Raw genomic sequence first — 26,497 nt, 5'->3', positions numbered from 1 at the left:
TCTCTACCTTTGATGTCTCCTCTTAGTAATTTTCCATCCACTGACCCCCTCCCTCTGCTCATTGACTTTAAATCCCCAGCTGTCTTTTTTGTATTTGGAGTTGAGCCCGATCTCTCTCCTCTATTGTGGCAGTCTTGACACTTGTTGTAATAATCCTGAATAAACTCTTCCTTACCATTTTAACAAGTGCTGAATAATTTTTTCTTTAACAGTACATTCTATGGGTTTTGACAAATGTATGACATGTATCCACCATTATAGCATTATATAGAATAGTTTCACTGCCCTAAAAATCCCTGTTCATCCCTCTCTCCCCTGTCAACCACTGAAGATTTCTTTATTATTAACTTCACATCTTTAAACATGTCCTGGTCCTGGATGTGCTGTGGGAGTTAGGGAGGGCTGTGATCAGACTTTGGCCTAAGAAGTGAATGGGAGGGCAGAGTGGTCCTCACCCCTGTGAGTGGAGGATAATGATGCCCATTGGAACTGTGATCTCAGGGAGGTCACATGCAGCAGAGACAATAGTGGGAGACCGGGATGAGAGGACCAGAGTGGAAGAAAGCAAGATGGCAGTTCCCAAGCCCTGGTGACATAATCCTGGGAAACTCAGAACTGGGGAGATTTGAGGAAAGGAGACTTAGAGCAAGTTTTTATGAAAACTTAACCAGTTGCATCAAAACCATGTGTTGAGCAATCCTGACTTTCCTTACAGATTTTTGATAGCATCTTTTAAATTAATTAAATTTTATACATTAAAATTTACATCTAGTGTGTCTCTTCTTTTCAACTGACTTGTCAGTTCTAGAGTCAGTACCACACTGTTTTACGTCTTATAACTTTAAAATATATTTTAATGCCTGATAGGGCTAGTGTTCCCTCATTGCTTTTATTTTGTCAAAATTTTCTTAAGTATACTTACACATTTATTTTATTTATTTTAAAAATATTTATTTATTTATTTATTTTGGCTGCACTGGATCTTAGTTGCGGCACGCAGGATCTTCGCTGCGGCATTCAGACTTCATAGTTGCAGCATGCGAACTCTTAGTTGCAGTATGCAAACTCTTAGTTGTGGCATGCATGTGGGATGTAGTTCCCCGACCAGGGATCGAACCCGGGAATCCTGCATTTGGAGCATGGAGTCCTACCGCCTGGACCACCAGGGAAGTCCCTTACACATTTATTTTTGCTCATGAACTTTAGAACTGCTTTGTTAATTTCCAAAAGAATGCCCCTTGATATTTTAATTATAAATGGGGATGAATTGGTGTCTTTAAAATATTTAGTTTTCCTTTTTACAAACCACTGGACCATGTTCGTCAATTGAATATGAGCAGTTTTGAAACTAAGGTTCTAAATGGAGGATTTTGAAACTAAGTTTCTAACTCTTGGAAGTCTACGTGACAAGGAAGGGTAAGCAAATGGAAAAATTTAGAAGAAACAGTTTTCTCTCTATCATATTTTTCTTGTATAGCGCTGAATTCTCAGATAGCATGCCCTCCTCTGCTTAATGCTTTTCCCACAGCCATCCTCTCTTCCCTCCCTATCAGATCCCTCAACACACATGATGGGGGAATGAAAGGAAACCTAAATAAAGATAGATCTTGTTAATTACAAAAACATCACTGAGTTCAATGAGGCAAGTAAAGGCTAAACACTTAGTTCTTCATGGTATGCAGCATTATGTCCCCCAGACTGATGCCATTCTCTGGAGGCGGAAGCTTGTCATGAAGCTGTCAGGTCTCTTGGGTCTGTCATGGTCATGATCACAGATGTTGAGAATCATCCTAGTGTTGGTGGGAGTCTGGAATGTAGCCCTGCCTATATCTGCTATGGCTATCGTTCTGCCAAGGAGAATGGAAGCTCTGCCCCTGAGTTGGAGGATGAGAATTATTGCTGGTACAACTGTTAGCATCCAGACTTAGATTTCTTGTTTCCTTTGAGATAGATGGTGACAAATGGTGTTCTGTGAGATAGTGTAGCTTTGTGGGTTACTCCATTATCTTGAAACACGTGCCTTCTTTATACCTGTCTTCTCTCCATTTTTCCTTATCTTTTCTCCATATAATTCTAATGAATATTAATGGTTCCTAGTTACATTTTTTTTTTGATCATAGACTTCCTGGCCCTTAAGGAACACTAGATTGCCCAGGATTACTAAGGAACCTCTAGCCTCTTTGCTAGCAGTTGATGAGACTTTGGTTATTGTATGAAGTTTCAGTTGCCTTGATCAAGGAAACAGACAGAGGGATACACACTCCCTCTGTAGAAGAGGTACGGTGGTACCCTAACAAGGAAGAGGCTTCTGGAAAAGGGGCATAAACCTGATTCTGCCCACCCAGGAAAGGAGACAAGTACATAAGTTATCTCGGTGTCGGGCATGAGACATAGAAACATGAAAGAAGAGTCCAGCGAAGCTCAAATCAAGGTGGCATGTGGTACCTGCCACACCATGAGAAGAGCATAGAGAATAGCTAGGAAGAGCTAGTCAGCTCCAGCTCCTGTTACTTGAGCCCGGCTAGGTTAGATGCAGCTTTATTTCCATCACTTAGGGAAACTGACAAGGAAAAAGCACACTCCGCCATCTCTGATTTGAAAATCATTGACCCTTTCTGCCTGCCAAGAAACTTTGTTCTTGGAGGGGCATTACAGGTAGAAGTCAGGAAGCAGCTTGGGAGAGGGTTTCAGGCTAATATTCACACGACTCTGCCTAGAAAGTTATAAGTAAATCATATAAATAGACACAATATACGCTTATGCGTACACAGTATACCCCCGAAGCAATCTTTTCTTCTGTTGGCTCAGTACTGTGACTCTTAGTCATAGCTTTGGATTTTTACTGTGTTCTTTGGTAATAATAGCTGACATCAGTTAATACTTCAAAATCTTCACAGCCATCCAGTAAGTTAGGTTTTATAGTAGGATATTCTCTGTCCATATAGAGAAAGAAATGCACAATGAGGTGAGTCAACTTGTGGTCTCATGGGGCGTGAGTGGTAGACTGAGGATTTGCAGCCAGTCTCTTTGACCCCAGAGCCCTCACTCTCAACCTCCCCAGTCCTACCTTTCTTAATCTGTCCCATTTGAACCTGTGTGTTTTGTAGATCTTTCTTGGAGCAAGGCAGAGGGAAACGGCCATTATTGGAGTTCTTAGTGTTCACATTCTTGCTTCTCTCCCTGAGCTGTCTATCCACCCCCCGCCCCGAGCTCCAAAAGAATGTCCTTTAGACTGAACAGGCTGCAGATTCCAGCCTTATTCAACGCATTGCATCCCTTCTCTGTTTTGCTGTTTGATGTGCAGATCTGGATAATGACTGCAGGCTGAGGTGACATCTCATTCACCTGGAGATGTGAGGGTGCTGAGTTAAGCCCCCTCACATGTATTTCAAAGAAACTTTGAAATACATGTGCTGGCTGCCACATTTTACAGACGAGGAAACAGAGGCATCAAGAGATAGAGTCACACAAAGTCACCGAGAGATAAGGGTTATCAAGGATTATTTGATTGTTCTCAAGAGAAACCCACTGGGACAAGGTTCGGGTTAAGGCAAGGCCAAGGCCTCAGGGCAGGAAGTGCAAAAGGGCTTCCATTTTGAGTTAATTTTTGTTTATGGTTTAAGGTAAGAACCCAAATTCATTCTTTTACATGTGGATATCCAGTTTTCCTAGCACTGTTTGTTGAAAAGACTGACCATTCCCCATTGAATGGTCTTGACACCTTTGTGGAAAATCAACTAAACACATATACAATGCTTTCCATTCTATTTTTGAGCATCAGTTGGCTTGGAAGAGTTAGTGTCTGATAGTGCTGAAAAAATTATTACCTGGAGCAGCAAGCATGTTTTCTTGGGTAAATATTATTTTTTCAGTCTGTTTACTCTGAATGAGAATACCTCTAACATAGTTTTATCCATTTGTTATTGATATTTATTTGTTGATGGTGTTATCGTTTTCCGTTTAAATCCTTTATCACCCGGCAAGGTGAACTGTGACTTCTTCACTAAATAATCCTGAAATTTTCAGATGAGCACTTGGGAAGGTCTAGGATTTTTGGAAGGCTGTGACCTTGGACTGTGGCAGAGAAGGAGGCATTGAGCGGCTAACATCTTGGTCTGTTGGGAGTTGGTAGCAAGTGGCGCTGCTGGAAGTGTAATATCTATGACATTACACCAATATATGCCTTTATTCCTTGGGGGCATATTTTGGGCATCTGAAAACCGATGTTTATTGTACTTTAAAGTTTTCAAATTGTTTACACAAATGATATCTTATATGTTTTTCATGATCACCCTATGAAGTAAGCCAGTTAGATCTATCTATCCATTTATAGCTCTACATGTATGTATGTACGTATGCATGTATCTATCTATCGATCGATCTATCTATCTATCTATCATCTATTAAATCACGCCCAAAGCTCACAGCCAGTCAGTGGAGGACCTGGAACATGAGTTCTGACCTCTGACCCTGAGGTTTTTCTTTTACAGCGCACGGCCAGAATAGGGCACCTGCTCTTCTAAATTAAATTGTTTCTAGAAATGAATTAGACAGTCTTCTCCCTCCTGGTTATGGAAAAATGAGTGTCAGGCAGAATGATAAAGATGTACCCTAAGTGTGATATTTCTCAGTACATTCCCTTTACAAGTGGCAGGTCAAGAGCTACCTGAAAAAAACTTTAGCCAGAGAGAAGGAAAGACCTCTGGCTCTGACCTTCTCCTCGCGAGGAGGATTCTGGTTTTACAGGGAGATGGCAGAAAGTGGGCCGATCATTCTCATGAATCATATCACATGCTGAAGGCAGAAGGTTCCCCACTGAGAACCACTCTCTCACCTCCCAGATGAATAAACCAGGGTCCAGGGAAGAAAATGATTTCCTCCTGGGCCAGCTGCTGGATAAAGGCAGAGCTGGCACTTGTGCCTGCCCTCCTGGTCCTAATCCAGAGCCTTCTGTGGGGTACACTTCTGTTTCTTGGTTACCTCCTCTGGCTCCTCATTTCTGCCAATGGGCTGTCATTATTTTTAGATACAAGTATGACTCCCCAGTCATCTTGAATAAAAAATATGAACCTAGACTAGTTCACAAAATTGTCCTGAATCTTATTTTCCATAAAGGGAAATGATTTAAATCTTGGGCAGAGTAAGTTTAATGCAAATAGAAGAAAAAAACTGCCTTATATGACAGGCTATCTACTGTGATTAATACAATAATTAATTATTAAATAAATAACTAATAAAATAATATAATAGGAAAATCAGAAGGAATCCAAGAAAACATAATTTACTGACTAATCACCTAATCGATACATTTATTTTTATTATTCCTTGGACAATTTTTTTTTTAACATCTTTATTGGAGTATAACTGTTTTACAATAGTGTGTTAGTTTCTCCTTTACAACAAAGTGAATCAGTTATACATATACATATGTTCCTATATCTCTTCCCTCTTGCGTCTCCCTCTCTCCCTATCCCACCCCTCTCATGGTCACAAAAAAGAAGCTTTTGATAATATCAAACATCCGTTCATTAATAAAAAGCATTCGCAGGAAATGAGGAATATAAGGTAACTTTCTTAAACTGATAAAGGCTGTCTTAAAAAAAAAAACACCTATTAACACTAAACACAGTTAAAGATGAAACAATGAAAATTTGTAGTGTATATATGTCCATGCCACTCTCTCACTTCGTCACAGCTTACCCTTCCCCCTCCCCATGCCTTGGACAATTTTTTGAGTGTTAGTATGTGCCAAGCATGGTGATTGGTGCTGTGGATACACAGTGATGAGCAAAACTTTGTCCATGTCCTCTACTTCCACCCAAAGCCCTTTAAAATGCAGACATCCACAAGAGGCCAATGGAATGAGCTGCTGCTTCATGAGTGAAGCCAGAACCAACATGGGTATTGAGCATACGGGTCAAGTTTCCTCAGGATTCTGAGACCTGAGGTTGATTTATCAATTGGTCAACTGGCTCTACTGGTCAGAGGTTTCCTGCTCCCTATGGTGGGAGGAACTGCTTTTCTGGAAGCTTCTGTTTGCTGTTCATCTGAGGGCACCTTTAAGGATGGTTCACACAGTTAGGGAGGGTGGGTGATATAGACACCTTGAATGAGGAACCAGGGCCATGGAGCCTCAGTTATCAGACAGCAGTCAGTTCAGCCTCTGGAAGAGATTCACCCACATTTGTTCATAGCATCCAGACTCTTCCCGTTAAGGCTCACCTACCCTTAATGAGGGTAGGGGTTGGTAGTGAAGTGGGATGGTAGTGAGAACTGGGTGGGAAAGAGCCAGGTTACAGTTATAGCGAAAATGTGGGCCTCTTCAGGCAATTATATGGACAGAGGGACCGTGTCATCAGTCTAGGCCTGGAAGGGACACTGAGATCGCATCAAATCTATTCCAAGGCCTCTAAACAGGATCGCATTACCAACCATATACCCATCCCCAGGAGGAAGCTGTGTGCTCTTTCTAAAAATATCTTGAGATTTCATTAACACATTGTCCCTTTTAATATACACCACTGTCTTACTACCACCCGAGGGAAGCTTGTTGTTTTTGTTTTCCTTTTGTCTAATCTAATTCCCTACAGCTGCAGTTTATTCTGCTTTTCCTTGTAGTTCAGTGACTCTAAAGAGACACTCCCCGGCCACCCATGCAGCATTCCTTTGTGGCAGACAATGGCACTTGTGAAATGCCACATGCGTTAGAAGCAGGCACGGATTGTCTGAGGAGCCTGTGCAATGGAAACTCCAATTGAAATCGCACATAATCACTAACATTCTATCTACCTCAAGGGCCTGGAAGAGGGGGGAGTAAGAAAGAGCCTGAGCGTCATTTTCCGAAAGGCACACAGGGAGCTATAGATACGCGCACGGCCACAGTGACAGCGCCCGTGGATGCGAGCTGCGTGGCTGCGGGCGAGCTCGGCCTGGGCCAGCCCCCGGCTCATCTTCGGCAGAACTGGGTATTGGAGTATCGACTTTGTATCAGAGGAGTCTGAGGGCCCTGTTTCCATTCTGCACTCTTGGTTCCAGGAAGGGACAGTAGTCTCTGCCAAGACAACAGCGACTGGGGCTGATCATGTGGCTGTTCACGTGGCCCATGTGCCTTGGTTCTGGGCTTGGGTCTGGCTAGTTGGGGGAATTCAGAGGGGTCTCCGTGACTTGATCCTGCTTTGCTTTGCAGCAGCCTTTCATATAATCAGAGGGCTGGGAAAGAAACTTTGAAATACATGTGCTGGCTGCGACATTTTACAGATGAGGAAACAGAGGCATCAAGAGATGGAGTCACACAAAGTCACCGAGAGATAAGGGTTATCAAGGATTATTTGATTGTTCGCAAGAGAAACCCACTGGGACAAGGTTCGGGTTAAGGCAAGGTCAAGGCCTCAGGGCAGGAAGTGCAAAAGGGCTTCAGAAGAGACTGGAGCCTGGATCTTAAAACCTTTAGAAACTGAGATTTCCCGTTCTCTTTCTCTCTCTTTCTCTGCCCAGCCTGGGTCAGCCTTCCTCCCTCATCCAATTAACTGTTATTAGCGGAGCAGATATACAACCAGGGTCAGATCTGGGCTTTGTGGGCCTGAGGTTTATGTTAATTGGGGAACCTAATTTAAGACTTGATATAAAACCACCAATACAAAATGAGGTACAAAAGTGATTATTTATTTAAAGTGAGAAACCCCCCAAAGTTACTGGAATCTTGAAAATGTCCATCCCTTTCTTCTGAGATATGCTTCAGCAGTGGAAGAGAAATGCTTGCACAGCAATGCATTTCACCTTGAACTCTGCAATCTCCAGCACTTGTAGGGGTACAGACAAGTGAGGGGCTCTGAAGTTTAAGCTTCTCCAGCTCCCTGGAAAGTTGACTTCATTTAGTGGTGATCGTGGAGCCAATGTTCTGAGAAGTGAGAGTGAGCAGGACAGGGAGATTGGCGAATGTGTCAATTACTGTCAGGCAGCTGGGCCTGGGACAGGTTTCCACTCCTTTTCCTGTGCTTTTTCACTACACTGGGCTGTGCACTGAGCACTCAGTGCAAACTGAAATAGGAATTTGGGGTTTGGGACGAGAGATGATAATTCTGTCTCCTTTCATCTGATGCTCCTGTTTGTTTCTCAAATTGTTTCGAGGGGTGAGGGATCTGTTTATTGAGCTCACCTGAGATTCCAATGGTTGGATTGGCATTGTTCTAGAAGCCTGGCTTCATGAAATAAATAGTAAAGAAAATGATTTTGCTGTGGATGGCAATTCAGCCATCCTCTCAAACCAATCTGTTTCATAGAATCAAAAGATTTAGAGCTGAAATGGAAAAGACATATTTGTCTAACCTTCCCCTCCCCCATTTTATACATGGGGAAACTGAGACACCCCCCCCCCCCGCCCCACCAAGAGGTGTAAAGACTAGTCAAAGCTATCCTAAAAGCTGGTGGCAGCCAGGGGCTAATGGAGACCATTCCTGATCCGCTGCTGCCTTTAATGACTGTTCACAGCAGCTTTCTCCGTGGGTCTGGACCAGCTGTGAGGACATCCGGAAAATGAGAATCCACTTGAAATGCCAACAAGTGGCCAGGCCTTCACCGCATGTTTCTAAGGGGCTCAGAGAGTCACGGCCTTCCTCAGGGACAGTCAAAGGAGTTGGCCCAGCTCCCAGAGCTGCCTGCGGAAGCTAGGTCTCTGAGGCTTTCGTCCCTGGCTCAGCTCACCCACCCGAGATGGGAGCAGCTGAGAAATCTTCCTCTGGCCCTCGTACGCGTCCTTGGGACAGGAGCACGCAGCCATCCTTGCTGCTTGCAGTCAGGCCCTGCCAGCAGAAGAGCAGCGCTCGTGGCTCCCTCGTGAGACACAAATCCAAGCAGGCACCGGTTTCATTTTCCTAATGACAGCATTTCTGGTCTTCCCATAGCACTGATCAATTGCCTTTAGAGTATCACGTGCTTCAAAATAGTGCCCCTCTCCTTTGTTTCTGGGGGGAGCAGGCAGTTCAGGAATCTTATCCAAGTTGATGCCAACCCTTTCCTTTGGCTTCTCTGGGGTAGACCAGATTTTTGTTTGTTTGTTGCTTTTTTGTTTTTTTTTGAGGAAGCCTTCTTATCTGTCCTTATTTCTTCGCAGAATCCTGTGTACATGTTTGACTTATTTACCAGCTGTTAGCGGAGCCTGTAGTGCAGGAGCCTGTAGTGTAGGACACTGGGCAGAATCCATTGCAGTGGGTTGGCCAGAGGGTAGAGATGTCCTTTGTAGGTCAGTCCTGACTTTTCTCCACAACCAGTGGCCCTGGGATCACTTTGTCTCTCCACCAGTTAAGGGGTGTCACTTGTAAAAGTGGAATAGACATGGCAGGGCCAGAGTATACGGTTGGCAGTCTGTCTCCTGTGCAGTTTCTTGAGTGGGAGTGGCAGTGACCTAAATTGCGGTGTGTACAAAGTTGTGTAATGCACACCTGCACACTCATACAAAATGTCCCAGGCAATGGCCCACTTGGTATCAGAATTCCCTCTCTTTTTTAAAAAATCTTTATTGGAGTATAATTGCTTTACAATGGTGTGTTCGTTTCTGCTGTATAACAAAGTGAATCAGCTCTACATATACATATGTCCCCATATCTCCTCCCTCTTGCGTCTCCCTCCCACCCTCCCTATCCCACCCCTCTAGGTGGTCACAAAGCTCCGAGCTGATCTCCCTGTGCTATGCGGTTGCTTCCCACTAGCTATCTATTTTACATTTGGCGGTATATATAAGTCCATGCTGGTATTAGAATTCTAAATGCAAAATTTTGCCAAGAGCTCTCACTCCAGCCAAGGGAACCCAGGATCCCTACTATCCAGGCCAGTGGAGTAAAGGTTAAGAGCCAGGGGTCTGGATCAGAGACTCCAGGTTTGAACTGAGGCTCTGCCACTTCTCAGCAATGGGTCTTCGGACAAATAAAATATAGTAAATGTTCAATAAATGTTAGCTAGTTCATCATTCCTGCTCTCACTGCTCTAGTAATCTCGTCTTCATCAGGAGCTGACCCCACCTTTGTGGCTCTGGTTCTCCCTCTGGATGCAGTTGCACATTTCTGGCTCTGAGATGCATCTCCTGACTTTAGTCCCCTTCCACCTCAGCTTGTCCTTAGTTATCTGACACAGGACATCTGAATTCCTTTTCATAAAACTCATCACCAACCTTCTCTATAGCTGCCTACTGTCTTTTTATGGAAAAGTATTTTAACGGCATTTTGAATGATAAATCCAGACATGAACCAGCCATTGAGTGAGTCTTCATGAAGAGATGGACCAAATCTAAAATATCTCACAAGGAATCCACTCATTGGTACAACCAGCCAAGGTGTCTGAGTGGTGAAACTCAGCCAAAGGTCCACTGGGAATTTTTTGCTTGTCTTTTGGTGAGGTTGGCAGATAGGGCCTACTCCAAATACTTCTGAGTCTGTTGTTTGATGCTATTTTGAGTTCTCTCACATGTGGGAATTTATACCTATTCTTAGCTCTTGCATGAGCACCCAGGGGTATTTGAAAATGTTTTCACTGGACCAACTGTAGTGTATTAACAAATCCTTGCACGTGCTTTCCAAAGTACTTAGATCCGGCTGACTCTCCAGCTCAGTTCCCATTCGCTGCATAACCTCCAGCCTAGGCTGTGCTGACCACACCGTTTTGGAAAACTTTGACCAAAGAACAAATCCAGTTCAGCATCACCAGATCCCACAGACAGCGGCAGGCCTCTGTTAGTGGGTAAACCTCACAAATAAAATGTGGATTCCAGAAAGGGGGCTCTCAGAAAAGTTTTAACTGGAGGAATAGAGCAGAAATGTACACGATTAAAAGCATTGCCTAGAGCTTCTGAGCAACGTAGAATTTTTTTTACCCAAAGCCTGATCCTTCTGTTAAAGGATATCTCTTATCAAGCAGCACAGTGGCAGTGGGTCTGACAGCCTTATGCCTGAGCATGAACAAAAAAATCTGAGGCTCAAACCCCACTCGCTCTTCTTTTCCAACTGATCAGACAAAACCTTCTGACTCAGCATGATCCCAGGTTCAGGAAAGGAGAAACAATTGCCCACCCAAGGGACAGGGAGGGTGGGCACTGTCTTGCAGTGATGCTCTCCATGCTGCAAGAATGCTCTCTGACGCTCCCAAACCCTAGAAGTTTCAGCCCAAATTAAGGGCTTCGTTAGCAACAGATTGCCAAAGCTTTCCCTCCTTTTATTTCTTCTGTCGACTTGCAGCAAAAGCTACACAAAAGGAAACGTTTTCTCCTTCTGCTCAGATTCCTGTCTCAGAAAGCCTTTCCAAGAAATAATCCAGTTCTGTCTCAAGTGTAAGGGCTTTCATTCTCAGTCCTTTGTATTGTTTATCTTGGTAATTTCTTTCCATTTTTAGGGTTTTTGGGTTTTTTTTCTACCCAAAGTTAAGCACATGGTTACAACGAGAGGAAGATCTTAATGTCTCGGTACTGTGACCGAGCTAAATGGGTTCTGGGTCATGCTCTTTGTAAGCATACTCAACAGAGGAAAAGGTGTTTATTCTAGGTTAAGGGGAAATTGTCCATAGTTGGAGTGATTAATCACCTCTCAGTTGCGAAAAAATAATGGGGCTAGGATGCAGACTTTGTAGGGAGCTAAAACGTTGAATTATATGCTAGCAGGTAAAGCGGGAGCCTGTGAAACACGAATACATCTCCATGGTGAGTCTGTGTGTGGCCTCTTTAGAGTCTGTGTCTAAAGACACAGCTACCTCTGCAAAAACACATCAGGAAAGCATTATCCTATCTGTGGCTACATTAAGTTCTCTGATATTAGTTTCTTTAATGAACAGTCCAGGCAAATTAAGGTTTTCTTAGTTTCTCTTAAAATGTTTTATATACTTGAAATGTCACCCAATAGTATTTTGCTAACAAATCATAGAAACAAATGGCGAAGTTCTTAAACAGGGCTCCAAAAAACTAAGTTCCATTGATGCAACACATACAGAATAATAACTCTACCTGTGACTACTTCCCAACTGAAGGTGGTGGCTTGTTATACAGATAAAGTCAATTTTGAGTTGGTTCTACTGAAAATAACAAACAGGCCAATAGTAAGCTTTGCACATCTTCAAGCTAGCTCACATACATTTTGTCAGAATGGAGGATATCTTGGCACGGCTGATCACACAGAGGCCAGTGGCCCTGAAGTGTAGAGAAGGAAAGTGGAGAGAGATTTCAAATCCGTCTGTTCTGGTCTATGAAAGGAGCATCCACCTACAAATTTGATCAAAGACCGACATCCTGGAAGAGTTCCTCTTCCTTTTCCCTTCCTAGGGAGCCATTCTGGATACTTCCGTAAGTCTCTATCTTTACATCTAATTGGCCCTCAGAGCCTGTAGAACCCACTTCTCAGTAGCGCTGGACTTTGCTCCCTCCTTCCCCCCTCCCCTGCCGTGGCCTTTGACCTGACCTATGGCCTCTGTGTCTTAGCTTGCTCTGCTGGCTCTCACCTCCTCTCACCTCATCTCTGCCGTCCCTGCTCTAGCGTTGCTGCCTTTACCTCTTCTCCTTGCCCCAGCCAAACAAAGCTTTCTGGAATAGAAAGCTACCTGCCATTTGCTTAAAAACCTTCAGTGGGTTCCGGTTCTTGCAAAGATGGATTAAGCACACACCACCTCCATGTCTCCCACTGATTGCAGTTTAAAAAAATCCCTGGAGAAAATGCATTGAGTAGCTCCTGGAGGACACGGAAAAGTAAAATGATAGCAAGCAGATTGGGGGGGAAAAGAATAACAGAATTCCAAGTACCATAGAACTGGTAACAGAGGCAGTCACAGGGAGAATATGACAGAACAGAGAGATGAAAACTCTGGATTTCTAGCCAGTGGACCAGAAAGGGTGGTGCCTGGGAGCTGGAAAGTTCCGGGGAGATCAAGGTAGCAAGCCTATAAAGTTGTGGATGAACTCCTGGCTCAGCCCCGAGCTGCACACACATAGATTTGACCCCGACCACTGGACGTGAGAACTTAACAAGGATTTGGGGGCTGAAGAGATTAGAAGGACCTGCCATGAAAGTTGCCCAGTAAGAAATTCTTGGACAGACGAAGGATTGTTAAGAATATATCAAAAATTTAATTTGAAGCTGTTTTGCCATTTTTAATGGGACACATTCAAAATAGGTTTTATCTGCATAACTAACCACCACCCTCTTTAACATCCGCTAACCTTCTGTAAAAGTTTCTGTCACTCGCCATCCTTCTGTGACGGGGGAAATCAAGGAAAAGTGGTGATGTTTTTGTGGCAAAGATGGCAAACTGCCCAATAAAACTCCTGCTCACCCTTCCACAGCACAGAGCTATTGCTGGGAATCAGTTGCTCGACCAAGAGTCCATTTCTCAGCTCCTGTTGCTTCTAGGTGGGACCATGTGGTTGGCTGGTTGTCACCGAGGGAAGCTGAGCAAAAGTGGTGCGTGTCAGTTCCCAGAAGGCAGCTAAAAAGCAGGTGTACTTTCTCTGTTCCACGACCCCATCTGCCAGCTGGATGTAGACGTCTCCTTGAACCTGGGAGAGGGGAAGAGTCCTTGGCTTATCACAGGGAGGAAAGCTGCCTGCCAGCTGGGAACATTCACATTCGACTATTACTTGAGAGAAAAATAAATCCGAATCTATAGACTTTTTTCCATGGCAGCTAGTGTGACCCTGACCATAACACTGGTGTACTTGGGTGGGTCGGTGCCACTGCTGGCAGAGAAGAGCTTGAGGGTGGGGGAGTGGAAAGCATGTGAGGCTAAGGGTTCCATTCCAGCCAGAACCTTTAAGACAGAGAGCCTCGGAAACATGCAGAAACTTTGATGTGGGCATAGGGCTGCCTACCAGACATGGCCTAGGGAGTTGCAGCTAATTTTATGTAAATCTCCATGGACAGGGTGACCTCAGCTGATATCTGGCTTTTCTCTGCTGCTTTTCGGCAGCGGATGCACTACTTTGCATTCCAAAGCTGGCTTAATACCTGGGGTACAGAAGGACTCACTCAAACCATGTTTGGTGTCAAAGATATTTTGCTGTAAATGCTTGTGCAGAATAAAAGATCCTTTCAGAAGGTGAATAATATTGCCTAATGTGTCCATTTTGCTAAGCTTAGATTTCTGTGTGCCGCTTTCTTAAAGTGAACTCACCAAAAATGGGCAAAAGTCCCATTTTAAGGACATGCTTTCTTCTCAAACTTCTATCCTAAGAACTCAGGACAGGGATGGATCCAGGGAGATCCATGGTCTTCTCTTTTGCAGCTTGCTTTTTTGATGGACTCTTTCAAGACTTCCTTCTCTTTGCCCTTGTCGACTGATTCGCACTTAGGAAATTAATTTTACAGTGGGAGCGGTAGCCCAGCCCATTCTCCCACGATCACCCGAGAAGGCACTAAATGTCGGTTCTAGGGGTTTACAGGGGAAACGGACGTCCCATGCCTTGGAGCCAGAGGACAGGCACTGACCTGGGAGCAGAGAAGCGTAGCAGGGCCAGGCTGGGATCTGAGCCTCTGTCAGAATCCCCCCAACACAGGGGGGACACACGCTGGCCTCCCGGGAGCGGGGCTGATGCAGCCTTACCGCCGACCGCAGGGCTCCTGGCTCCCTCAGGGGCCTGTGCTCCGACTGGGTGACACGTGGTGGTGGGACATACCCAGGGACAATACAACCTCTGAGTTCTTCCTTCAGCTTCTGGATGTGTTCTCCATGTTAATGGGAGAATCTCTGTTTCCGTAGCTGACCTCTAACTGCCCCCAGACAGCATCACCTGAGTAATCACCTCACATCTCTGCACCCGAGAACCCGTGGCCCTCCATTTCTAAAGAGGCTCTTGGGCATCAAAGAGGCACATTTCTTGCCACGTGGTGGAACAGGAGGTTCCTTTGTCCCCCTCCTCCTCCCCACCTCCTCCCCCTCCGTGAACCTTTATGTGAGCCTGTTCCTTCAGCCTCTCGTTTTCCTTTCTACCTTGATTTTCCCATCTGGATCGTCTGCCTGGTCCCTCGAGCCCCCTCAGGCCCCGGTGTCCTCCTTGTTTATACTGCTCCCCTGTCCGCCCCTTTCCGACTTGATGCTCCTAAGTTTTCCGGTGTTAAGTGGATGACCATCTCATGTGGTCCACAAACTACGATGAGAGCCTTGATGAGCAGGGCTTACTACTGATAAATATATATTTGTAATGATAGGAACTGATGGATTTTCAGAATTGTTTTTGTGCATATTATGTTTTAGTGTAAGCGGCTCAAAACCTGCGGTGCTGATAAGTTTCCCTTTCCCAGCCAGCCATGCGTGTGTGGTGTCAGAAGGTCCCGGGGGTTGGAAGGAGGGGAGTTATGCTTCCTGCTCCCAGTGGTGTGGGAGGCAGGGGCTCGCCTCTGGTCTCCCCCTCCCACCGGCCTCCTGCCTGCAGCGCGGGCCCCAGCCCTCCACTCTGACCTTGGGGGTGGCGGCTGCATGTTCCCTCGTGAGCCACGCTGAGCCCCGGGCCCTGGGGGTACCGTGTCCGACTCAGTCCTTTGGCCGGGAGAGCTGACGACTCCACTCAGGAGCCTGGGGCACCTGTGTGTGCGTGTCCGGCTCCGAGGGCAGCCGGTGAATCATAAGACAGCTTCCAGAGACTGTGGCTTTGGCAACCAACAGACTCACTCTCCTCTCGAGCGGTGTAACCTTGTCCAGCCCGTCACCCTCTCTGGGCTCCGGTTTCTATAATCTTTGCAAACCACCCACCCCGGTGCTTTGTGCGCTGCTGGTGGAGAAGGTGTTTTTTTGTTTGCTGTCTCTTTGCCTCTACTGTAACCAGAGCCCCTTCTCCCGCCAACCCCCACCCCGCCCTGCCCTAGATGCTCAGCCTGGCCACAAACATTCCTTTCCCTTTCCTCTCTGGGGCTGGAGTGGGTTGACTGTTACGATCACACAGTTCGTTAGCAGACAAACGGACAGGTGATACTTCCCTCTGGAGAAATAAGCAGCTCAGGAGCAGGCAAATGTAAGGGCTTAATGCCAGGGTGAGGCAGCCAAGGGGCCTGCGGGGAGGAAACTGCAGTTAATATAACCTAAAACAAAGAGACGTGCTTGACATCACCGCTGTCTGACAGCTTTCCCAGCACTGAGACCAAGGGAGGTTTGATGGGGATGCGGGTGAAGGAGAAGGCATTTTGCAACATGGGGACCTTCCAGACGGTGCACGGCTGGGTTCAGGAGGGAACTTAGGGACTGGGTGTAAACAGGCACATGGTGGTATAAAAAGGGAGCGTGGATCCCAGAAAGCAGATTTTTAAGGAGGGATGTTGCACAACCTTCTCTTGACTTGCTTGTGGCCTTTTCACCGCCCTCCTCTCAAAAGCAAGAGTGACTCCACCCACCGCTGCAGGAGCGGATGTTTGATAGGACATGACAAGCCAGCCCAGGGTGCCAGTGCTGCCCACTGTGACATTGGTGAGACCAGGTCCAGCTGGGAGCCCCTCTCCTCTGGGGCTCAGACCCGGGTCCTGCTCCCTGTCTCTGCCCCGGGCCCCATCTTCCTGGACCCACATCACTGGCTCTGCATATCTGGCCACCTGCTCCCTGACTGCCCACCACGGAGGTGGCCTTGTTCTGTTTCGCAAGACAAACAGAGGAACAGATGGATGGGGCCCACCGACAGGCCAGGGACAGCTGTCCCAGCTGCCTTTTCCTGTGCGTGTCGCACCACCTGACACTCGTCTATGAGCTTTAAGCGGGGCGGGGGTGGAAGACCCCGCAGTAGCAGTGACCAGACTGAATGTCTTGCCAACTCCCTCTCTTGGGTTCAGCTGTGGAGACTGACTTCCTCATCTGCTGAACCAGGAAATGGGAGTTCAAGGCCATGGGACAAGGCGTGAGATAAGGGACAATCTTAGACAAACAGAAAGTCTGCTGTCCTGACGCTTCAACAGCTTGGCTTGGTCATTTGTTTTCCTCGCCATGATCCTATCAGGAATGTCCCAGGTTATTTGGATGTGTGGATATCACACAGGACACCCAAACCCCCAGAGTTCAGTAACTGCAGCTTTATGGGCAGTGCAGGCGTGGTGGAGCCAGGGACTGTTGAAGTAAATCGTTGGCTCTGCCCAGCTCTGTCTCCCCTAACTCCTCCCAGGCTCAGGCAGTTCCTTGCCGGTCACGGTCACCTTTGTCCCCAAGTGCTTCCTCAAGCACCACGGACCTAGGGCAGCCATCAAGGAATCCGAGTAGAATGAACAGAAACACTGCACTGGAGTCTGGCTTAGCTCCCAACAGCAAAATCTCTGGAGTTTCATTGTGGTTGGAGAGGCCCTGAATGGTGTCTTGGGGCCTCATGGTTCCAGTGGCAGTTTTCCTGGGCCACAAAATCGACTGCCTCGGGGGTCGTGCTCTTTCATTAGCGCCCTTTCTGGCCTTTATCCCACCTCTCCTCTCCTCCTTCCTTCTTTCTGCGGAGGTTTCTAGCACCAGCCTCTGAGTAGATGGCCCAAGGAGGACTTACGTGACCCTGGGCTTTGCTCCCTCACCATTGTCCCTCTCTGAGACTCACGGCAGTGTCCCAGGACCAACCTCAGGCTCCTTGACTCTCACTGCCTGCAGGTCAAGTGTCCTTTTGTTGGTCCTTTGCCCCAGAGGCTGAGGGACAGCTATAGCTTTCTGCCAACCAGAGGTTATTTAGATCCTGTGGAAATAAACCCATGACTGATCGATTCCAGTGGACCAAGTTCTCAATGCCTATCGAAGGAAACCTGTCTGTACAGGCAGACCTTGTTTTATTATGCTTTGCTTCACTGTGCTTCGCAGATACTGTGTTTTTTTACAAATTGAAGGTTTGTGGCAACCTCGCCTCGAGCAAGTCTATTGGTGCCATTTTTCCAATGGCATTGGCTCGCTTGTTGTCTCTGTGTTACATTTTGGTAATTCTCGCGGTATTTCAAACTTTTTCATTATTATTATGTTTGTTATGTGATCTGTGATCAGTGATCTTTGATGTTACTGCTGTGACTTTCTGAAGGCTCAGATGATGGTTACTATTTTTTAGCACTATTTTAAAATTAAGATATGTACTTTTTAAGACATAATGCTATTGCACACTTAATAGACTACAGTATAGTGTAAACATAACTTTTATATGAAATGGGAAACCAAAAAATTCATGTGACTTGCTTTACTGCGATATTCTTTTTCTTGTGTTGGTCTGGAACTGAACCTGAAATATCTCCAAGGTATGCCTATAGATTCTTCTTGTTTAGCGAGGTTTCTTGATTCCTTTAGACAGGGAAAAATGTTTCCCATCTGAATGAAAAAAAGTCATTACTAAATTTAGGGTTGTGTTTTTGTACAACTTTTCTTCTTTCTCTCTGCCTCTGTTACGTGAAGAGGGTAGCAGATAGGAAAAGCAAAACAAGCAGAAGAAGTTGCCCCTTTATTAGCGCTATCAGTCGACAGGACACGCAGGACCGCAGTGTACATGAACCATGTTTCCAAAAGACGGAGGGCGGCGGGCTGGATATTCCAGAGTCATCCTTGAAAGGTTGGATACCGTAAGCGTTCAGGTGAGTTAGAAAGGGACAAACTAATCAGGTCAGACGAAAAATAAGATTAAAGAGACTAAGTGTAAGGGTTGGTAAGATAGGTACAAAATTGTTCTTGTGTGCTTATTTTTAAAATCTTATTCTACTTACGTTGTTTCGATATTCTTTAGTGGAACTATTAATTCCACTGTTCTTATGATCTGTTGTTTAAATATCTTAATTTTGTCTATAAAAGGATAATTGGATAGAAAAACGAGTGATTATTTTCTTCTCTTCACTACGCCAAAGCTACGTGATCATCAGCAAGACATCACTTATGTAGTGCAGGCAGGTCCCAAACGCAGACAAAATACCTGAGAGGAAATTGCCAGTTTTGCCAACAGATGCAAACTACATGACTCATCTCCAGTTAACAGCGTCACTGTTATTTGATTTTGCATTATCAGTATAATTGGTGAAATGAAAATGATTTTCCTCTCCTGCTTGGCTGGCTGTATCTCCAAGCAATTAATATCTTATGAGAACAAAATAAGCCCAATGATAGCTAGCATTTATTGACTACCTGGAACTGTATTAGTCATTTTTGTGTAGAATCTCATTTAACTGATCAAGAGCACTGTGAAGTAGACATTATCATTTCTATTTTGCCAGAGAAGAAAGTGAGTTTAAGAAAACATGAAATCATTGCTCAAGGTCACAGAGCAGGCAAGTGGTGGGCTGGGATTCTGTCCAGACTCAAGAACCCAGACACTCCTACAGGTGAAGGGGTTTTTCAGGTTGTGCTTACATCGAAAGTTGTCCCTTGTCTGCCAGAGTTTCTAATCGCCCTGTCATAATCGACAATGTACTGTTTCCCACCATTTGATAAGGTGATTACATTGCCTGCACATTTAAAAGGTTATTGAAATAAGTTGGCCCCATTTCTGTCCCGGGAATATTCAGGATGTTAAACAGTTTGTTTGTCTTCCCAGTGATTTCGTGCTCCTATAAGAAATGTTTTACCTGATGCCATCCTTTTTGTCGGGATTACTGTTAAGCCTCATATTACCAACTTGGAGTGTAAACAGTGTCATTCCAAAGTAGCATCTCAAAGTACAACTATAAGAGTTCTAAACCTCTCAGGTCAGTGGGAGACCCATCTTACCCCACCCCATTCTCAGAGCTCCCTCCAATGGCATATTCTAGAATTCTTAGATTATGCACATGTCCAAAGATGAGTTCGAGTTGTTCTCACTTCTTGGCTGGTGCCAGAACTCTATTTTGCCTTTAGAAAGGGCTGCTGCCCTGTTACTGGGAGAGGTGTGGCTTCTCCTGCTCTCTCCCCTCTGGCAGCCATCCTGACCAGGCTCCAGATGTGTACAATGCTGCCACCCGCATTATACACAGCTATACGTGCTACAATGTCCTGGGCGATGCTCAGCCCAGGGTGAACCTCACAAGGGTTAGGACTCTCAGGGTTACACCTCTTAGGGTTGCAGCTCTTGCCTTTCACTCACTTGGCCAACTCCTTGGGGTGCAAGCCTGTCTCCATGATGACTGCACCAGTGGGGACGGATTCTGGTGCTGGGGCTCTTAAACCCCAGAACCACTCTTCCCCCTCAATGCTTGGCCCTCACTGTTCATAGATCCTGTCTGGCATTTGTTTATTGCTCTTAAGTCTGCAGATCGACTGTGGTTTGACTGACGCAGGCTGGATCAGCCGAGCTTGGCTCCGGGCTGCAGGTTGGTTTCAGGTCTGCTCCATGTGTCTGTCATTCTCTTGGAGTCAGTAATCATCTAGGGCATGGTAATCTCATGCAGAGGTCAAGAAGCAAGTCCAGGAAGGGCAAGCATACCTCCAGCCTCGCTAAACATTCCACCGACTGAAGAGAGTCACCTGGCCGTGCCCAACACTCTATAGGGTGAGGGGTAACTAGTGAATCCTTGCTGAACAAAATTCAAACCAGCCCATCATCTAAGTGACTTCACGCAGCCCTTTCCGGATTTCTACCTTGGTGAATGTTACCCCAGGGTATCTGGCAGTCTTGGTAATTTTGAATCCTAAAAGAAAGTGTTCGGGATCTCAGAAAGAGTCTGCTCTTCTCCTAGGAATGACTGTCTAACCACTCTTCAGCAGATTCTAAGCTCCTTAATACCAACACTCCTATTGGATACCAGCTGTGAATCACCAACTGTCTGCCATGTTGAAACTCAGGCTTGGTTCAGGCAAAAAGCCATCACAAAGGAGTATAGCTCAAAAGAAGTGTTATTATGATGGGTCTGAGCTCTTTAGTCCTCTTTATTTGAGCAGAATCTCAAAATATCTGTGATCATTCTGCCACTTTGCTGCTCACCCACCCAATGTGTCTTTATTTGTTTGCCAGTTAATTAATATGGAGTTGAGTTAATTACAGAGGAATAAAAATGATGGCTACTTAACCATGTTCATTATCTGACTATTCGCCAGCCATGATGTTTGGAGAGTTGACCAATGTAATAGATGATATTTAAACTGTATAACATGATTGTATTTAATTATCTGTGATCAAGTTAGAGATTAACGAGTATATATTTATTCCCTTTGGTTGCCAAGAGTCTATCATTGATTTAATTTAAATTTGGAAAGACTGAGCAGAATAGGACATTACTTAGATGCATGACTACAACAATTCGTTTGGTTTAGCTAATTTTGAAGATGGATATTTGCTAGTAAATAATTAGATCATTTATACAAGTCTGGTTTTTTCATATGGTAAGTTTGATAAGTAACTTGTCAGGTCATCAGCCAGTAAGTTAATCATGTGTGCTACATTACCAATTCCAGTCCTTTACAATTTGAGATGATTTCTCCCCATAACTGTGGGTGGTTCTGCCGAGAAAAGCCAAAGAAGATTGAAGAGCAGGAAGTGGTTGGGAGAGGGGGGCATCCCTAACCTATTTCTCTCCTAACTGTCAAATCAAGATTCGAGTGCTCAGGTTTTTGGGCTTTCACCCCGACACAGGGCAGGTGGCACATGACACAGCTGTAAAATCATAGCCCTGGTGTCAGAGACCAGGATGTTTGTCCACAACACTATTTCTTATTTCTGTGCCTTAAGCGAGTCACATGACCTAGCCAATCCTTGATTTTGCCTCTATAATATATTTGAAATGAGGTAATACAACTGAAAGTATTTCCGAAAAGGTAAGGGGCTCTACAAATATTTATTTTTGTCATTCTCAAGATTATTAACATCCACGGCAAGTTTTTCATCAATTACAGTTTTCAAAGGAATGAATGCACTTAACCTTATTTTGTTTCTTTTGTATTCAGTTGCAATATTAAAATGGGAAACATAGGAAATTTATGGTAGTTTATTCATATCAAAGCTTTTTTTTCCCCATACTCCCTGCCTGTTTGTGTTAAATATTTCAGTCATGGTTTATTCTTACTTTAGCCTTGGATGACATAATTTAGTTTCTTTGATGCTACGAACATAAACAATTTCACGTCTTAATGGAAGGGTGCTATGGGTCGGCCCCACTTTCACTTCTTCCATCTTGGTTTCTCCAGCTCCCACGATGGGTGGCCCATTGTCAGGCTCAAGTTCCCAGACCAACCCTGACTCAACTTGAGCAGGGGCTGGCCTCAGCGTCATGTCACCCTTGCTTCATCTGGCTAGAACAAGGCTTTTATACTGACCATGGACCTCTCATGTGGTTTGACAGTTGCCATCTTCCATTCTCCCCCAGCAATACTTTCCAGGAATTGGGCCTCACCTATGCCTTGGTTTTCCAATTTAAGCCTGTGATTAGGCTTCTGCTTTGGTCTGAGACCTAAGTTAATAGCTCCTCTCAATGCCCCTCCCTGGAGCCTGAAGTTCTGTCCATGGGCTGCTCTAGGTCACCTGTGAGTTGACCTGTTAAGTATTATGTCTGCTTTTTCACACTTCTAAGGGTTTTATTGTTTTAAGAGGTGGCACTAGGTTTTCTCTTAGGGAAAGAAATGTCTTTGTTTAGGAGAATTCCTTGATGAATCACTTGGCATCAAAGGTCCAGACTGGGAAGAAAAAAATGTCACCAGGAGCCCAAGATGCAAAACATTGTAGGTAAGCTGGTCCCTATGAGAAACTGGTGGGGTGGGGGAAGAAAGGAGAGAAGGGGAGAAGAAAGGAGCCACTGCTAACTGTCTGGACATGTGTGCACGGATCAGGAACCCCAGAGGCAAGTGACTTTGTGTTTTATTTGTGTGGCATATGAGGTTACCCTCAAGTCAGCTGACTACAAGTCAGTTTACTGCATGGATAACTGCTTTGTGTGAGTGCATTTCTCTTATAAAAATAAAGGAAGGACAGAGTTTTACAAATAGAGTCAATACTACATGTATCTTTAAGGTTCTGAAAGCAAACAGATGACCCACTCAAACTAGGTAATGAAGGAGAGTTTAACAAACGGAATATTTTCAAGGAGGTGGGCAGAGTTAAGGGAAACCAACAGAGGATGGTGAAGTACGTTGGAACCAGCAACAGTGGAGAGTTTTTCCACCCCAAGGCCTGAAGGGGCAAGGGGAGGGAGCACTTCCTAGGACCAGAAGGTTGTAGTGGTAGCTGTAGGTTAGCAGCCAAAGGAGGAGGGGGAATAACTGCCCTCACCTCATCCTTCTTTCACCCTCTGATCTCTTGCTCATCCCTCCCATTGGCCAGACCCAACTGGAAGCCAAAAGACAAGGCTTTGATGTAGCCCATGCATATCAGACACCCAGGATGTGGGACTGATTGGGGAAAGGTGGGACACTGATCTGGAGGGCCAAAGAATATCCAGTATGCCATGGAAACAGGGGTCCTTAGGCAGAGGTGACCTGAGAAAATGACCCTCCTAGGAATCCCCCCAAATATTTGTGACGGCTTTGATGTTCCACAGGATAGTGTTCAAAGCAAACTTGTTTAGTTCTAGGGGAGTTGGAGGACCCCTGGTGAGCCTGAGTTATGAAAGTGTCAGCATTCTAATTTCCCATCGATTGTCTCTGCTTAAAAATACACCATTTCCTCTGGAAATCTCTGCTTTGAAAGGTTTCTTGAGCTGTGGCTGGAGTTTTCTCTACCTCTTGGTCTTCATGCCAGATTGGGCTTTTATTGTCTGTTGGGCCACCTTCCAATACTGATCCTTGAAAGTTGGCACATGTAATGCCCTATCCTGGCCCCTAGCCTCTGTACCTTGTCATGGCTGAACAGTCAGATGTTTCTGATACGTCCTAAGATATGACTTCTGGGTCCCTCATAAGCTTTCAGCAGCCTTACCTGCCCATGGAGCATGTCCATATAGGTCATCCATCGAGATGCCTCAAGATTTCCTTCCAGTTCTTTGGCCTGTATTTGTATACTGAATACATATGTCCACATCTGTTCAATCCATATCCATGAGAAGTACAGGTAAAACATATCTGGCAGTAACCTTCAAACCTTCAGTAAGCTTGCAGACCTTCCCATGCAAGTGAGTACTTTAAAGTTGATTTTGTTGATTTCAGAGTCGCTGTTGATGTTTTCAAAGAACCTGACATTCTTGTTATATGGCCAGTTTGCTTTGTAGGAAATTTAAGAGGAGATAATTTCCTATTTTCATGAGAAATGTGTTGTTTCAAATGAGAATTTAATTGTCATCCAAAATTTGCTTTTTGGGGTTAATTATTGAAGTTGCACATTTCCCTCTGCCCACAAAAGTCCTGTTCTAATCTTTTTCGCTTCTGTCTGAGCAGACTGAATGCTGTTGATTTCACCTTGGCATTGCTGAGCAGAACCACAATGGTATTTTGCTTGAAGCTGTCTGTTCGGGCATCCGCTTATGTAAGCAGAAACACCTCCATTTCAAGTACAGTACAAAGGCAAATGGCGAGCACCTGCTTCCGACAGGGGAACGGTGGAAGGCTCTGGAGCTTGGACTCTTGACTCTGGAAGAGCCTAGCTCCACTACTTACTATCTGGGTGACTGGAGGAAAATCAGCTGTAAAATGGGGTGGGGGGGGTAATATCTATTTTTGCAGGTTTGTTGCAGGGTCTAAATGGTCCAGTATGTGTGTGTGACACATTGTAAGTGGCTCTAATCTGGTGGCTATGTAATATATATTTGTCTGTTTTCTACAAATATATGGTGCACTTTGGCTGTTTCTCCTCAATGGGCATCTTTAGGCAAGAGGAGGTTAGGAGAGATTGGGGTTGCCTTTAACCCTTGTTTTGCAGTAAGAGAGAATTCGCTCATTGTTGCAATATATATTTATAGAGAGCCTACTCCAGGTGCTGTGTTAGACGTCCAGGAACAAAGAGGAGAAAGGAATAAGTCCTGCCATTAAGGAGCTTGCTTTGTCCTTGGCAGGCAGGGCAGTGGCCTGGCACTTGCTATGCTAAAGCGCAGTTTGCTAACTGCTATGATGGGGATGGAAGGGGTGGTATGAGAGGGTCAGGGAGGGCTTCTAATTTAAGTGCAGAAATGAGTGGCTATTAGCCCAGTGGAGGGATGGGAGGGTTGGAGGAGAGCGATCCGGGCAGAGGGAGTAGCATCAACACCAGCCGGGAGGAGAGAGAGAGACTGGCATGTTCCGAAAATTGTAAGTGGGTCAGAATGGTGGGAGTAGAGTATGCAGTGAGGATGGCAAGAGGGGAGTCTGGAGAGGTGGGAGCGGCATCAGGTGGAGGTGACCTCGTCCTCCGTGGTGCAGTATCTTGACTCCCCATCCAGGTGATTTGATGGGAAACTGGTCCACTTGGGCTCCCGTCTTGGTTCTGCCCGGTGGGGTGGGTAAGTCCCTGACTTCACTGGGTCTTCGTCCCTCACCTGTGATGGGAGGCTGTTGCACTATGGTCTCACGTTTGTTTTTGTGTTTACTTGGTGGGGTCCAGATTCCTTCCCCGCTCATCTCCTAGAGGGTGTGTGTAAGTCCTTCTGAGGCACCATCTGCAAGGTCCTCACGGGTGCCATCAGTCGTGGCCACCTGTGTGCTGGGATTTGGGGATAACTGCTGGCTGGTAGTAGATTTACTTCAGGATTTTCCTTCTGGTCATCGTCAACTTTCAATTTCATGTTACCGTAAACGTGCAAAGTCTATTTGAAGTCCCCTCAAGGTGGTGTATTTTGCCCACTGTTTCTTGAGGAGGCTAACACCGTTGGCCATTTCCGGGAAATGAATCTGGAAGCCGCTTGTCGTTCATTCCTGCAAACGCATGGAATGTTCCCTGTGTATTTCCATGCTTCACTGATTTTCCTCAGGGGGTCCTGACCCTCTGAAATGCCCTTTTCCAAACCTGTGTGCTTGGCCAGCTCCAACTTTGACGTCCATGATTAGCTTCCAAGTCTCTATCGGAGCTTTCCCGACCGCCTGCAGGAAGGATTCAGTGCGCCTCCCTTTTCCATGATCCCTCCCCATACCTCTGCCGGAGCACCTGACACACCCTCCTGCCCTGGTGAAGGTGCACATCTCCCCCGGCTGACTGGGAGCTCCTCAGGAGTGGTGACCACACCTGCTCCGTCTTTGCCTCGCCAGTGCTTGACCTACGTCTGGCAAATGTTAAGTCCCCACTAGATGTGAACTGAATTAATGAGTGAGTGAGCAAGTAGGCAAATGAATGAATGAACAGTTCTTTCCTTGAGATGGATATGAAATGAGGTCTGATTTGCAACTGGGAGAGGGAAATGCATAGTCGAGGAAATCCATATGGATTTCTGGTGCCCAAGAGTCTAAATAAGAGAATGTATACGGAAGTGCATAAAATGCACACAGCAATGGTTAGTTCCATTTGCTTTCTATCATCACACCCCAGGCCTAAGTATTATACTGTAGCGATGATACCAGTTCTCAGCCAGAGACAGAGGTACTTCAGTTAAAGTTGGGAGGAGTTGGATGGGAAGGACAAACAAATTTACCCAGGTTCAAGGCTTAGGATCCCAAATGAGAAATTATTCCAAAAATAGGAAGAGAGAGCAGAGTGTGAGTCTATACAGTCTTAGAAACATGCTCTCTCTGTCCTGGAGGGGAAGGGACTATTGTGGCA

Source organism: Physeter macrocephalus, chromosome 20 (assembly GCF_002837175.3).
Source record: "Physeter macrocephalus isolate SW-GA chromosome 20, ASM283717v5, whole genome shotgun sequence".
Classification (NCBI taxonomy): Eukaryota; Metazoa; Chordata; class Mammalia; order Artiodactyla; family Physeteridae; genus Physeter; species Physeter macrocephalus.
This window is presented reverse-complemented; position numbering follows the sequence as displayed.